This window comes from Otolemur garnettii, unplaced genomic scaffold, assembly GCF_000181295.1.
Source record: "Otolemur garnettii isolate 467f Iridium unplaced genomic scaffold, OtoGar3 scaffold00119, whole genome shotgun sequence".
Taxonomy (NCBI): Eukaryota; Metazoa; Chordata; class Mammalia; order Primates; family Galagidae; genus Otolemur; species Otolemur garnettii.
The window spans coordinates 3470444-3483424 of record NW_003852514.1 but is presented as its reverse complement, the minus strand read 5'-3'; the positions used below and the strand labels follow the sequence as shown (position 1 = coordinate 3483424).

Below are 12981 nucleotides of genomic sequence, written 5' to 3'. Positions count from 1 at the left end.
CACAACGACCAGCTAGTTTTTTCTATTTTTAGTAGAGATGTGGTATCACTCTTGCTCAGGCTGGTCTTGAACTCCTGAGCTCAAGCAATCTATCTGCCCTCCCAGAGTGCCAGGATTACAGGTGTAAGCCACTGAATCCATCCTCTATTTGAAAGATCTCAGTTTTGACCACATGTCTTTGCTGTAGACTAAAAGCATTTTGACCTTTCTTATACAAAGTACATCACATCTGCACTGTCACATGTAGGTACAAGCACAGACTTTGGTAAACGTGATTAATTTGGAATGTTTCTCACTGCTAATGATCAAACTTGGTCTGATGTCAGTAAGCAGGGAATAAAAGTAAGCTAACTCAGGAGTTTTAAGTATGTTAACACTGCTGTTGTCAACTGATCATTTACTATTTGAACTAAGCTAGCTCACAAATGGTTATTTGAGACTTAGAATCAGATAATCTAACTGATTAAACAATCCTGCTTACAAACTTTAGGTTCTCATTTCCCCTAAAATTTTTGCCAGGTAATTTAAGAATTCCATTACTGATACTATTTTTTAATTTATAGTTTTATGAGCCACAAATAATTCCTTGCTTTAAAGGCTATTTTCATTAGCCTTGTTTTTGATAAGTGAGGTTTTACTTTTTCACTTGTTTCTATGAGTGGGCAGTAACTTGAGTGGTTAATTGATGGTCCTTCATGATAGCAGTCAGTACCCAGATATGGGTTTGGAGGTTTTCCAGATTAGCCACTGTAGTCACAAAGGTCAGTTTTGGAGCTGAACATGTTTATAGTCAGAGCCCAGCTTTGCCACCAGCCAACTGGACAAACCACACTTACCCTTCTCTGACCCTACTTCTCTTAAGTATAGTCTTCACATTTGTAAACTACAGATAAAACCCTCCGTGGAGGAAAAAAGCATTTTTATTAAAGCACTGGGCTGGGCACAGTGGCTCATGCCTGTAACCTGAGCACTCTGGGAGGCCCAGGCAGATGGATTGCTTGAGCTCAAGAGTTCAAGACCAACCTGAGCAAGAGCGAGATCCCATCTCTACTAAAAGGAGAAAAAACTAGCTGGGTATTATGACGGGTGCCTATAGTCCCAGCTACTTGGAAGGCTGAGGCAGGAGAATCACTTGAGCCCAAGAGTTTGAGGTTGCTGTGAGCTATGATGATAACACAGCACTCTACCCAGTGTGACAGAGCGAGACCCTGTCTTAATTGATTAATTAATTAATTAATTAAAGCCAGCATGGATCTACCATTGGTGAAGTCTCAGGAGAATGGACCTGGGATAATCGGCTCAGGAGAGGATGTGCTACACCAGTCCTGTCTGATCCTAAGGCAGTGTGCCAGTCTCAGAACCCCTGCCTGGATGTCCCTGTGCTCCTGGAAATATTCCTGGGTCCTTGTGCAGTTGTTATGTGGCTTGACTAGAAGTCATCCCATCCATGTATCATGGCAAATATTCATGCAGATGATATTCACACAGAATCACTTTGTGAACGCTCATTTCTCTTGCTTCTCTTTAATTTTTCTTCCCTCTTGCTCTCTGCCCAGCTTTGTTGACTTTTTACAGCGTCTAAATGACATTGGTTAGCACATGGTACTCAGAGGTCATGGCACTGTCTTTATTCTTACCCCAGCATCTTTATTGGCTTCTTGGTCTTCTCACCTTTACCCAGGGAAGCTAGTACCTCAGAGCTGTCAGTACCCTGACTTGACGGAATTGTTGTCCCCCCTTCCCTCCCAGGAGCTACGTACCAACCCCTTTATTCTCATTAAAGGTGGAAGAAAGGATTCACTTTAAAGACCAGTCAGGTCTGAGGACACCCTGTGGGGCGACCTGGCCCATCACACTGTCTTTTTCTTTCCTGCCTCTGAGCCATTCCATTGTGTGTTTCCTCGAGTTTCCTCTCTCAGCATGATCCTGTGCTCTTTAACACACAGCTGCTGGGTGTTAGGCTAACGTGTCGTGGCTCACGCATAAAAGGTGACATAGGTAACCCAAGATGAGATCAGCTTGCCGTGTAATGTGATAATTATGGCTGTTATCATTGGCAGCACTTGCCATTTCTATGGCTGGGAAATCATGGTGCTCTGTTTGCCCCCATTTGAAGTTTCATTTTGTGAGATCTAAAATCTGACTTTGGGAATAGTCAGTTGGTGGTAGGACCAGTGGATGCTGTGGAAAGGGAGGCAGCAAGGAGACCTCTGGAAATGGGTAGCAGCTTACTGAGGAGTGAAAGGTGAAGAGATAAGGTAGATTGGAGGTGAGTTTAATGGCTCTGGTGTAGCAGGGTAGGCACAAGGCCCACTGTCTGGTTTCATAGTATAGCAATTGGGGAAAGCAAATGGTGTTATTCTTATTTTAAGCCCACTAGGTCATTGCAAGATGAAGTTGACAAAGTCCTGTGCCCAGTGGACACCAGCTCCAGCACGCCAATGCCTGTTTATCAATTTGCCCAAAGACATTTGACTTTATTGTGTACATGATTTCTTACACCCCATTTACTGTTGGTATTTGCAGTGCATTGGGTAATAGTTTCGTTTAAGTTTCAAAAGATATTAAATGTTCAAAGGTACGCATCCAGTTTTCTAAGAAATGCCAAGGCTGTCTCCTCTACATTCATGCCCTAGTTCAAATGCTGTTCTGAGAGAGGCCTGTAATCGTGTGGGCCACTCTGTGCAGTTTCCCCATTCACTTGCTTATTGAGCAGTTGGGCGTTTCCCTCCGTACAACACAAGCAGCAAGAAGTTGAGGGCTGTGTACTTTACATCCTTTGGTGTCCTCTCCACTGACACCATCCAACAAAGAGGTCTTGACTGGAGAAGTTCAAGGGCTCTTGCACAAGTAATTAGAATACTAATTACCCCCTAAAGGAAGTTCCTACATGGTAGATGAATAATGCTGGTTTTCTGGCAGTTATAGTCTATATGAAGGTTATATTACATACCTATAGATTAATATATACAGGGTGGCCGTAAAGTTCATGTGCAATTTAAAATTTTACACAAACTATATGGCCACCCTGTATGATGGTAGAGACAGATGGACAGATTTAAAATAAAGGGTTAAAAAGGCCAATATCTATCTTAAATTTTGTGTGTGGTTCTTGTGCTTATGTATTTATTTAGTAATTCAGACTGCTATGAAAATAACACCTAAAGCAAAGATCGATTCACAAAAGCCCATTGGCATATTAAACACAGTACTTGATCATGTCAGGCTTTTCAATCACATTGTCTACATTATATGACAAGTCTTTTTTTAATCTTGTAACTAAAGTAATTCTTAAAAGCATTTATGCACATGGGAAAATATGTTATAAAATATTTCATGTCTCAAGAAGTTGCGACTTCTCATCATCCTGAAGACTTCCATCTGAGACAAGGTGATTCACAACCTGCAGCCCCCACCTTCTGTAGTTAAAAGTAATGTTATAAATAGCCATTAATCACAGTAGATTAAAAATAATTTACCTTTGCTGAAACCTTCTCCTTAGAAACTGGAAGAGAAGGGGTTAAAAATGACCCACATCTCCTGTGATCTTCTGGCAAAAGGAAATGGAATAAAGAATAACCCGCACATGTCTCACCTACCAGGTGTAAACTGTCTCCTTTTTAATTTCACGGCCAAAATGAAGATAGTTTTATATCCTTAGTTAGAATAGGTCAGACCTGGTCAGAAAAGACCTCTGTGAAAATGACATTTCCATGTTCTGTGTCAACCTCTGAATTGGGCGTCAAGATTTCCAGCCTCACGAATCAGCATAGTTTTCATGTTGCCAACACTGATGACCAGAGAGCAAGCTGTGTTTTCTGTTTCCTCATCATCGGCCCTCTTGGACAGCAGGATTCTAGTGGGGGCACGTGTATGCTCCAGCCAGGAGCCAGTGCGGCCTCTCCAGCACCTTGTCTCTGCGTTGAGTTATGTCACAGAAACAAGTGCAACTGAGCTGAGAAACATACTGAAGATTAGATACAGTGCAAAATTGCCAGAGTCTTTAAAATTCTCTGATTCCAGGCAGCACCTGTGGCTCAGTGAGTAGAGCACCGGCCCCATATACCGAGGGTGGTGGGTTCAAACCCACCCCGGCCAAACAGCAACAAAAAAAAATATAGCCGGGTTTTGTGGTGGGCACCTGTAGTCCCAGGTACTCGGGAGGCTGAGGCAAGAGAATAGCCTAAGCCCAGCAGTTGGAGGTCGCTGTGAGCTGTGTGATGCCACAGCACTCTACCAAGGGCGATTAAGTGAGACTCTGTCTTTACAAAAAAACTAAAAAAAATTCTCTGATTCCATCTTCTAAAAATTATGAGACAACCTTCTCTTCTCCCATTATTAGTGAAAGTATTTAATATACTACCTTAAAAAGAGACTCATTGACTTCCCGATGTGGTAATTAGTTTTATATAGTACTTCCTTTAATCAGTTATTCATTCCCAAATACAGTAGAACCTCTATAAGTTGACCCCCCAAAAGACTGTAACAAACTGGTCAACACAAGGTGGTCAACACAGAGGTGGTCAACACAAGGAACTAGGCCTGTTGTACTGATACGTATACACGGTGGATATCTGGTCTGTGAAGATTAGGTCAACTTGAGGCAGTGGTTAGGTAGGGTGGGAAGGGGTCAGCTATGGAGCTTCTGCTGTATTTAGCTGAGCTTAATTATGTGCTAGTTACTGTGGTACAAATGGGGGCTACAAAAATGACTCCCATCTTCAGATTTATGGAAGTGAAAAATCTCTAAGCAGGAATGAAGGAAGGAAGGAAGGAAGAAATGAACAAGTGAATGAATGGACAAAGGAGCGTGTAAGCATTCTGGTCGGTGCTGTAAAGAAAGTGACCCAAATATTAGGAAAGAATAGCAGGTGGACTGGCCTGAGACCTGCTGAGGTCTAGCAAAAGACTGGCAAAGGAGGATGACAAGCTACCGGGGGAGAGCTTTCTCGAGCTTCCTAGGAAGAGGGGTGAGCAGGTGAAGACCCTGAGATGGGAAGTGCACTGTCTGCAGACCAGGGACCAGATGGTGGTATACAAAGAGCAGGTCAGCCGAGGCACGGATGGTGACGCGGGCAGGGGCCAGATTACAGCACAGGGTCTTGGACCAGTGATCTAAGCCCTATAGGACACTTTTGAGGCTGCCAGTGGGGAAACTGATGCTCAGAGAGGTTAGTGGCTGAATCAAACTCTGTCCGCTACTTAGGGGACACACCATGTATTCAACTAGGTCGTATACTTCTTTCTTAGAAATCCTCAAGTGGGAGAGATGGCTAAAAGGATTGGTAGTTTACAATAGAGAAATAATATCTGATGATGTTCTGAAAAAATTGATTATGCTTATATTAACATATAATTTTACATGATTTGGGTCCTGACACGATTCTGATGCTGTGCACCCAGCCAAACATCACAGTATGTCGCTGCTATCGGTGTTCATAGAGATTTTATCAGTTCGGCTATATAATGGCAAGTAACTTCTTAGCTTTTGTGATCACTCATAAATCCTAATATATTTTTCTCCAAAACATTATTCAGAGTGCATGTGCCTGGATGTAAATGTTGGGAAGCATGTAGGCCTAGATTTTTGTGCTCATTCTGAGGCTGGGCTGCATTTTCCCATAAACTTGCCCTAGGAACTTTTATAGATGGAAGTGGAAGCTTTATTTTATTTTCTTCCCTCTCAAATAGAAGCACATGCATGCATGCATGTCTCTACACCTACACAGACAGAAATAATGATAGTGTTTTGCATGTTTTCTGCAAAACTAGAAAAAAAATTTTTTGAATGGTCCCCGTTGTGCAGTAAATTCCACAGCTCTAACGAGAAAATGGATGAGCTCACTGATACTCATTGATTCTAGTGCCTCTCTCTTCCCATTCCTCTCTCTCTTTTGAAAGTCAGTTTCTCACATTGTGAGGCCTTCTTGCTCCCAGGGGTGCCAGTTGCCTGAGGGACCCTTCAGCACTGGTTTCATGAAAGGGTTAAGAGAGATGGGGTACTGGAAAGTAAATGCCTTCATTACATTCTTCAGTTTGTAGAATTCTTTTTTTTTTTTTTTTGAGACAGAGCCTCAAGCTATCCCCCTGGGTAGAGTGCCGTGGCATTACAGCTCACAGCAACCTCCAACTCCTGGGCTCAAGCGAGTCTCCTGCCTCCGCCCCCCAAGTAGCTGGGATCACAGGCGCCCGCCACAACGCCCGGCTATTTTTTGGTTGCAGCCATCATTGTTGTTTGGCGGGTCCGGGCTGGGGATTTGAACCCGCCACCTTAGGTGTACGTGGCTGGCGCCTTAGCCGGTTGAGCTATAGGTGCCGAGCCAGTTTGTAGAATTCTTCAGGTTGACTGTAGCATGAAGTATCTTAATCCCAGTGCCCTGGCCTAAAGTAATACATCCTAATAGAATCACATGAGTTTCTTTTAAGAAGATTTTTGAAACTCAAACCTGAATGAGATTTAGCAATCAGGCAATTGAAAAAAAGTGTTTATAGGTAGCCAGTAGACAGAGTTGTTGTATTTTAAAACAAGAAACTTCCCCCAAATTCAAAGGTGCTGCATACACTTTGTTCTTTACATTAGGCGAAGGGAGGGTGCCTTTGTGATTCCATTGTGCTTAACCCCCATGCCCAGTTCAGTTCTCTAGTCAGTCACCTGCCTGTCCAGCTCTCTGCAGGCCATTTAAGATCGCTGAGAGGGTCCAGAGATGCACCTGGGGACCAGTGAGCCTTTCTGCTGAAGCCAGTGTAGATAAGTGTAGATACAACGTACCGAGTTCTTGCTGCTTCATTCCCCACACCCACCCTTGCCCTTTTGCTACATATACTGTGCACTAGGACAAGACCCCTAGCCCAGCGATTATGTAGAAGTCAGATATTCCATGGCGGCTTTACGGAAAAACTGTTATTTTAGGGAAGGGTTAAAAAGCTCTGTGGATCGAAATCATTAAATAAAAATAGTGGCTTTTATTGTTTAATGTGTAGTAACTGGTTAAAACAGCCTCTTGACATCTTATTTCTCTTCAACTTTTTTCTTCATTTTCTTTATGTACAAACAAATCTCTTAAATATTGTAATCAGTTCTTATTTACCTTTCTGATACAAAAGGCTGCAGCAAGCCAAATTATACTCCTTTATTTATTCTCCTCTTATTAAGGAATCCAGCCTGTCACCCACTTTTTTATGCTCCACCATATGTGGAATTTCTGAAACATTTTCATTTTTATTTTTTTGAGACAGTGTCTCACTCTGGGGACAGTGCCATGGAGTCATAGCTCCTATCACCCTCAACTTCTTGGGCTCAAGTGACTCTCACCTCAGCCACCTCAGTAGATGGACCATAGAGGCACCTCCCACAATGCCCTGATAATTTCTTTATTTTTTTTTAGTAGAGGTGGCTTCTTGCTCTGGCTCAGGCTGGTCTCCAACTCCTGTGCTCAGGTAATCTACCCACCTGAGCCACCACGCCTTGCCTCCTGGAATGTTTATAAAACACATTGTGGATTTCTCTCATATGCTACTTTAATTGCGTTCTATCAATTTCATTTTGATATCAGTGACTTTGAAAGTGCATATGTATGAAGGCTGTCTAAAAAGTATCTGGCTATGTGTGTCTTTATTTTTCATATTTTATGGGTAGATACTTTAAGGACAGCCCTGGCATAGGAGGGGTTGAATAAATGTTTAATGATTGATTTCCTATAATATGAACTTGAAGTATGCCCACTTAAAGATCTTTCCAGGAAATAATATGAATTTGATTTACAGACGGATCCTCAAGTGTTTTTGTACAAATGTTGACCTACATCATTCTCTTGGTGTGAAAAAAAATGTTTAATATGAAAGTCAAATATGATGCATTTCAAAATTTTATGTTTCAATTATAATTAATATATAACTTTCTGGTTACAGATAACTGTTTTATTCTTGGGAAATATACATGGGATATGTAGAAAGAATTCAGTTAAAATTTGTGGAGTGAATAAACACAACAGGCTTTATGAACTTTTCTTTTAATTGCTTAACCCATTGCTGACCGGTCACGAGTTACCTGGTAACATGGATAGCTTCTGCGTAAAATTGCAGCCATCAACAACGTGTCAACATGGCAGCTGCTCCCTGATTCATTTCTCCCAGACCCAAATGCAGCCTATTTGATTCTTTTTCCCCTCCTCATCTCTCAGCTGCTTATGATATAGAATCACTTAGCGCCTCTAACAGTTTAACACATTGTTGATTGGCAGTTTTACGCAGAAACCATTCTTGTTACCGGGTAACCCGTGATCAGTCAGCAATGTGTTAACATTTTTCTTTCTGCCCACACCCCGAATTTATCCCAGTTGGGAATTGTTTTTGCAATTCCCAGACAGGAGACTTCAGAAGTGAGGCCTTACTGTGCTGTTCCCTGCAGTATTAAGAAACAGGTCCTAGTTTGCAAAAGTTGATAACTGTAAAAGACCACTGATAAAACTTTATGCCCCTGATCTTTGGTAGGGAATAAATACACATCAGAGCTTTGTTAAAGATTTTGACTTTCAGAATTTTATGTAAATTTTTCAAAAACAGAAGAACTATCTCCCAGTGAGCGGTTTATGACTTTTAACTTGGCTTCGAGCTGAACATGAAGGTAGACCTGCCAGGAAGCCGCTGTCTTATTTGCATAGGCCAGATTTCTGCGCTGACCCGCGGAGGGCACGTCCAGAAGGCCCCTGAAGTAAGCAGTGCCATCACTGTGAGTCTGCTCTGCGTGGTCAGCAGTCGAAGATCCATGTTTTCTCCTTTTCTGCTAGTTAGTAAAAAAAAGGGAAAATTAACATTTCAATTAATTTATTCTGGCTCTATAACTGGAAAAGTGTTTCTCACAGTGTGTATGAGGAACACTGGTCTCTAGAAACTCTCTGAGGGTTTCTGTGAATGGTGTCTGGGTGGGATATTTAGAATACATTTGAAGGATTATTCCTAAAGGGTTTTGTGACATTGGTACTTTTTTTTTTCCTTTATTATACTTACAGAGCGCCTATGACTCAGTTAGCACACTGCTTGGGAAGATCTGGGCCATCTGACTCTTTCTTTCTACTGATCTTATTGACTAAATGCAGATCAGCAGTACAAGTCACATTTCTATAAATATTTGTTGTTGTTCTAAATGACCCCATCTTTCATTTAGAAATGAAATAAAAGCTATAAAAATATCCTAAATAATACTTTATTAACTATTGAAAGAAGAGAATTCAGAATCAGAGTGTAAAATTGATCTTTTCAAGTGACTCAGAGGAAGGAAGACCCAGAAACATGGGGGCCTTGAGGTAGGAGAACTCAGCTTCCAAGCTTTCTACTTGGGACTATTGACAGTCCTTTAGAGAAGAAGTAACAGATTTTTTAAAACACTTTATATTTCTAGGAAATGGTGGATTAGATACATGAACTATTTAGGAAATTTTTCTTAGGCCTCTAAAGGTAGAATTTACCTTTCCTTTTTAATTCTGATCTCTTTAATTAGCAAGGTCTGTCCTGGATTGCTGAAGTGCTGTAAAAGGAAGGGAATCCAGACACTAGATTTATTCATACAATTCTGTTTTTATAGATATGGTGTCAAATTATATTTCAGAAGAAAAACATTTTTTCTTTGAGGTGACTGTTCTGAATGTGGCAGACAGAATAATGTCAAGTCCTGATCCGTAGAACCTGTGAATACTTTTCCTTCCATGCCAAAAGGGATTTTCCAGATTTGATTAAATGAAAGATCTTGAGATGAGGAGATTATCTAGGATTATCCGAGTGGTCCTAGAGTAATTGCAGGGCTCTTCGTAGGATGGAGGTAGCAGGTCAGAGTCAGAGAAGGCTGGAGTAAGGCAGAGCCCTGAGCCAAGGAATGCTGGCCGCGTCTAGGAGGTGGAGAAGGCAAGGAACCCAGAGCCTCCTGAAAATACAGCTCTGCTGGCCCCTTCTAGATCTTGCCTTTCAGAACTGTAATTGTGTGTTGTTTTCAGCCAGTAAGTTAGTGGTAATTTGTGGCAGGAAACTAATACACTGGGTAAGGGCTTCAGTCACTTAGTCAGTACCCAGCACTTACTGTGTGCCAGGCGCAGATACCCAGCTCACCTGGCCTAGAGCGAGACACAGAATATAATTTCAGAGGGTGCAGTGTGCTGCAGTGAGGATAGAATTGTTAACCAGTAGAGAATGACTGATCTTTTTCTGATGGGGGCATCGGTTTTAAGAAGCCCTCTTGGAGGAGGTGACATTCCAGCTGGAACCCAAATGACAGGGAGGAAGCAGCATGCTGAGCTCTGGAAACCAAGGGCCCCAAGCAGGGAAGGCAACAAGCAGCTTCTGCACTGATCTGCAGAGGGGCTCATGCTGTACAGTGAGGCAGAAGCCGCTTGGGAAGCTGGAGTCCCCTCCTGCCCGGCCTTCCCCACTTAGATTTAGAGACTGGGAGGTGGTGGTGGCTCGTGTTTCCTTAGTGCCCCAAGGGGAAGTCCTCAGGAGGTCCTTTTGATGCATTGGTCTTGCCCAAGGGGTTGAGGGTGCATGTGGGAGGCATCATTTTATCGGAAAGGGCATCCTGCCTGTCATCCTTGACATCCCATATGCGGTGGCCAGTCATCTCACAATCTTACTCTGAGAACTCTGTAGCCAGTGCTCTGAGAGCAGAGGGCCTGGACTCCCAAATTCGTTAACCAGTGCTGTGAAAAACCCAAGAGCTTTCCACTTCCATCATCGGACTCTAAACAGGCGTATAATCTGGAGCAGGGCAGGAGCCCTCCTACCTTGGGCACCTCATGGGAGCCGGCAACAGCAGGAGGGCCAGGGATCAGCTCTACTGGGTGCAGGGTAGGCCGCCAGTAACATGCCCTGGCCCAGGTCTTTGCAGGTGGAGGAGAAGGGAGTGTTGCAGTTGCCAGCTCCTTATGAATAAGCTAAGGAGGCCGAAGATCACGGGACGTTCTGTGTTTTCTCGTAGCCCTGGCAGTCTGGTAGTTGATGTGAATTTTAGAGAATGTTTGTTCCTGTCACCTGGTTTTACCAGCAAAACAGTGGCAGCCCCAAATGGGGGTGTGAACAAACTGTGTTGAAAGTCTTCACAACCTCTTACTCGTACACCCTGAACACAGGGAGGGCCCTGCACCTAAGAAATTGTGGTGGGAATGTGGAGTGTTTCTACTGTTTTCGTTGTCTCTACCTCTTTTTAAAAATGTACCTCCCCTGGGCTGGCGTGGTGGCTCATACCTGTAATCTAGCACTCTGGGAGGCTGAGGCGGGTGGTTTGCTTGAGCCTAGGAATTTGAGACCAATCTAAGCAAGAGTGAGACTCCATCTCTACTAAAAATAGAAAAACTAGCTGGGTGTTGTGGTGAGTGCCTATAGTCCCACCAGTTTCTCGGGAGGCTATAGGCAAGAAGATCGCTTGAGCCACGAGTTTTAAGGTTGCTGCAAGCTATGATGCCATGGCACTCTACCCAGTGCTACAGAGTGAGACTTTGTCTCCAAAAAAAAAAGTGTCCAGCTGTTAATGTTTGTGAATTGCCTATATATAAAACCAGGGCTCTTTTTTTGGCCTTACGAAATATTTTTTAATGGTCTTTATTTTTAATTAGGTACTGACTTTTTAAACTTCAAAATATCATGCCTCCCAGAATTAGCGGTATAAATGACCTCGGGGCATCCTTCCTGACCCTGTCAGAACTCTGGAAAGGTGCAGGGGTACATGCGAGGTCTGTGTGACGTTGTAATTACACGCGGAATGGGATTTTTGGGGTTTTGTTTATTTAATGAATAGAATGCGGTAGTTACACTTAGTAATACCCATTCACCCAAAGGAAGGGGGTTGTTAAATCATTGTGTTTTTTGATGAATGGCTTGTACACTGAAAAATAAATTGGACAAACTGGCATAGAGCTCAGTGAACATGAAATCAGCTATTAGAAGAAAGCTTGTGAACAAATTCCGAGGCAGATATGCATCTTTTGATTAACGCCCTATCAATCATCCACACCGCTACCTTAGCTGAGTCTTGCTGTAATCATTCATGGTTGCTTTCAGAAACACTGGCAGAAACAGTAGCACTGCGGAAACGGAATATTATTACTGATTTCTCCCTAACTTACGGTGAACAATGACTGTTTCACCATGTTTCTGCTTTCCTTTTATTAAAGAAATACAATATTGAATGAAAAGAGGGTTCCTTGAAGCCTGGTGAAATTCTCCTAGGGTATTCTTAATGATATTCAGTTTTAAATGGGCAAGCCATTGTAACGTGGAGTTCTCTGTAGGAATAATAGTAATGTAATCCCATTGAAGCCACCCGTGATGGATTGTAGTCAAATAGGCAAAATAGAGAGTCACGTTAATGAACAGAGTATATCTTTGGAATTATTACTTAAAGTTGTTGAAATGGTTTGAATTTTGGTATTGTAATTATTTCATTCTCCGTTAATGCGCTTAACAGCCATAGTAATTAACCCACCAGATTGGAAATTTGCATGAGTTCCAACTTTGACATTACAAGAAACCCTGATTCTTTCTGGGTATTACACAGCAGGATGGGGGGAAATATATACATATGAATTTTTTTTCACTGATTATTTTTTTAAGAAGAAATTTCCATGAATGCAATTATTAGTTTTTCATGCATTTTTAAGCCATTGGCAAATTCCTCAAGGGCACTTCATTCTTTCAAGAGGATTTGATTTGGGAACTATGCTGGCACAAAGAAAGAACGATTTGGCATTGTCTACCAGTCCAGAAATCTGTAGGTAATATCACGGCTTCCTCTGAACTTACTGTAGCCTGGGAAATCGCGTGGCGTAATAAAGCAGTGACAGGCATTAGCATGCGTAATGGGCTGTAATAGACACTTAGTGGTGTTTAGCGAGAAGACAGAGCTGTGCTTTCCCATTGGAATATTCCTCTATCGAAGCCCATTGATCACCGATTTCAGTGGGGAGAGGTTAATCCATCAGCTTCTGTAACCAGACGGCA

General features: G+C 42.4%; 1 protein-coding gene across 2 annotated transcripts in view; it reads left to right on the top strand.

Annotated features, from left to right (window-relative positions):
• The window catches only part of GLI3 (GLI family zinc finger 3), a 259436-nt gene that overhangs the window by 182438 nt on the left and 64017 nt on the right, over positions 1 to 12981 (top strand). The gene's annotated exons all lie outside the window — the stretch shown is intronic.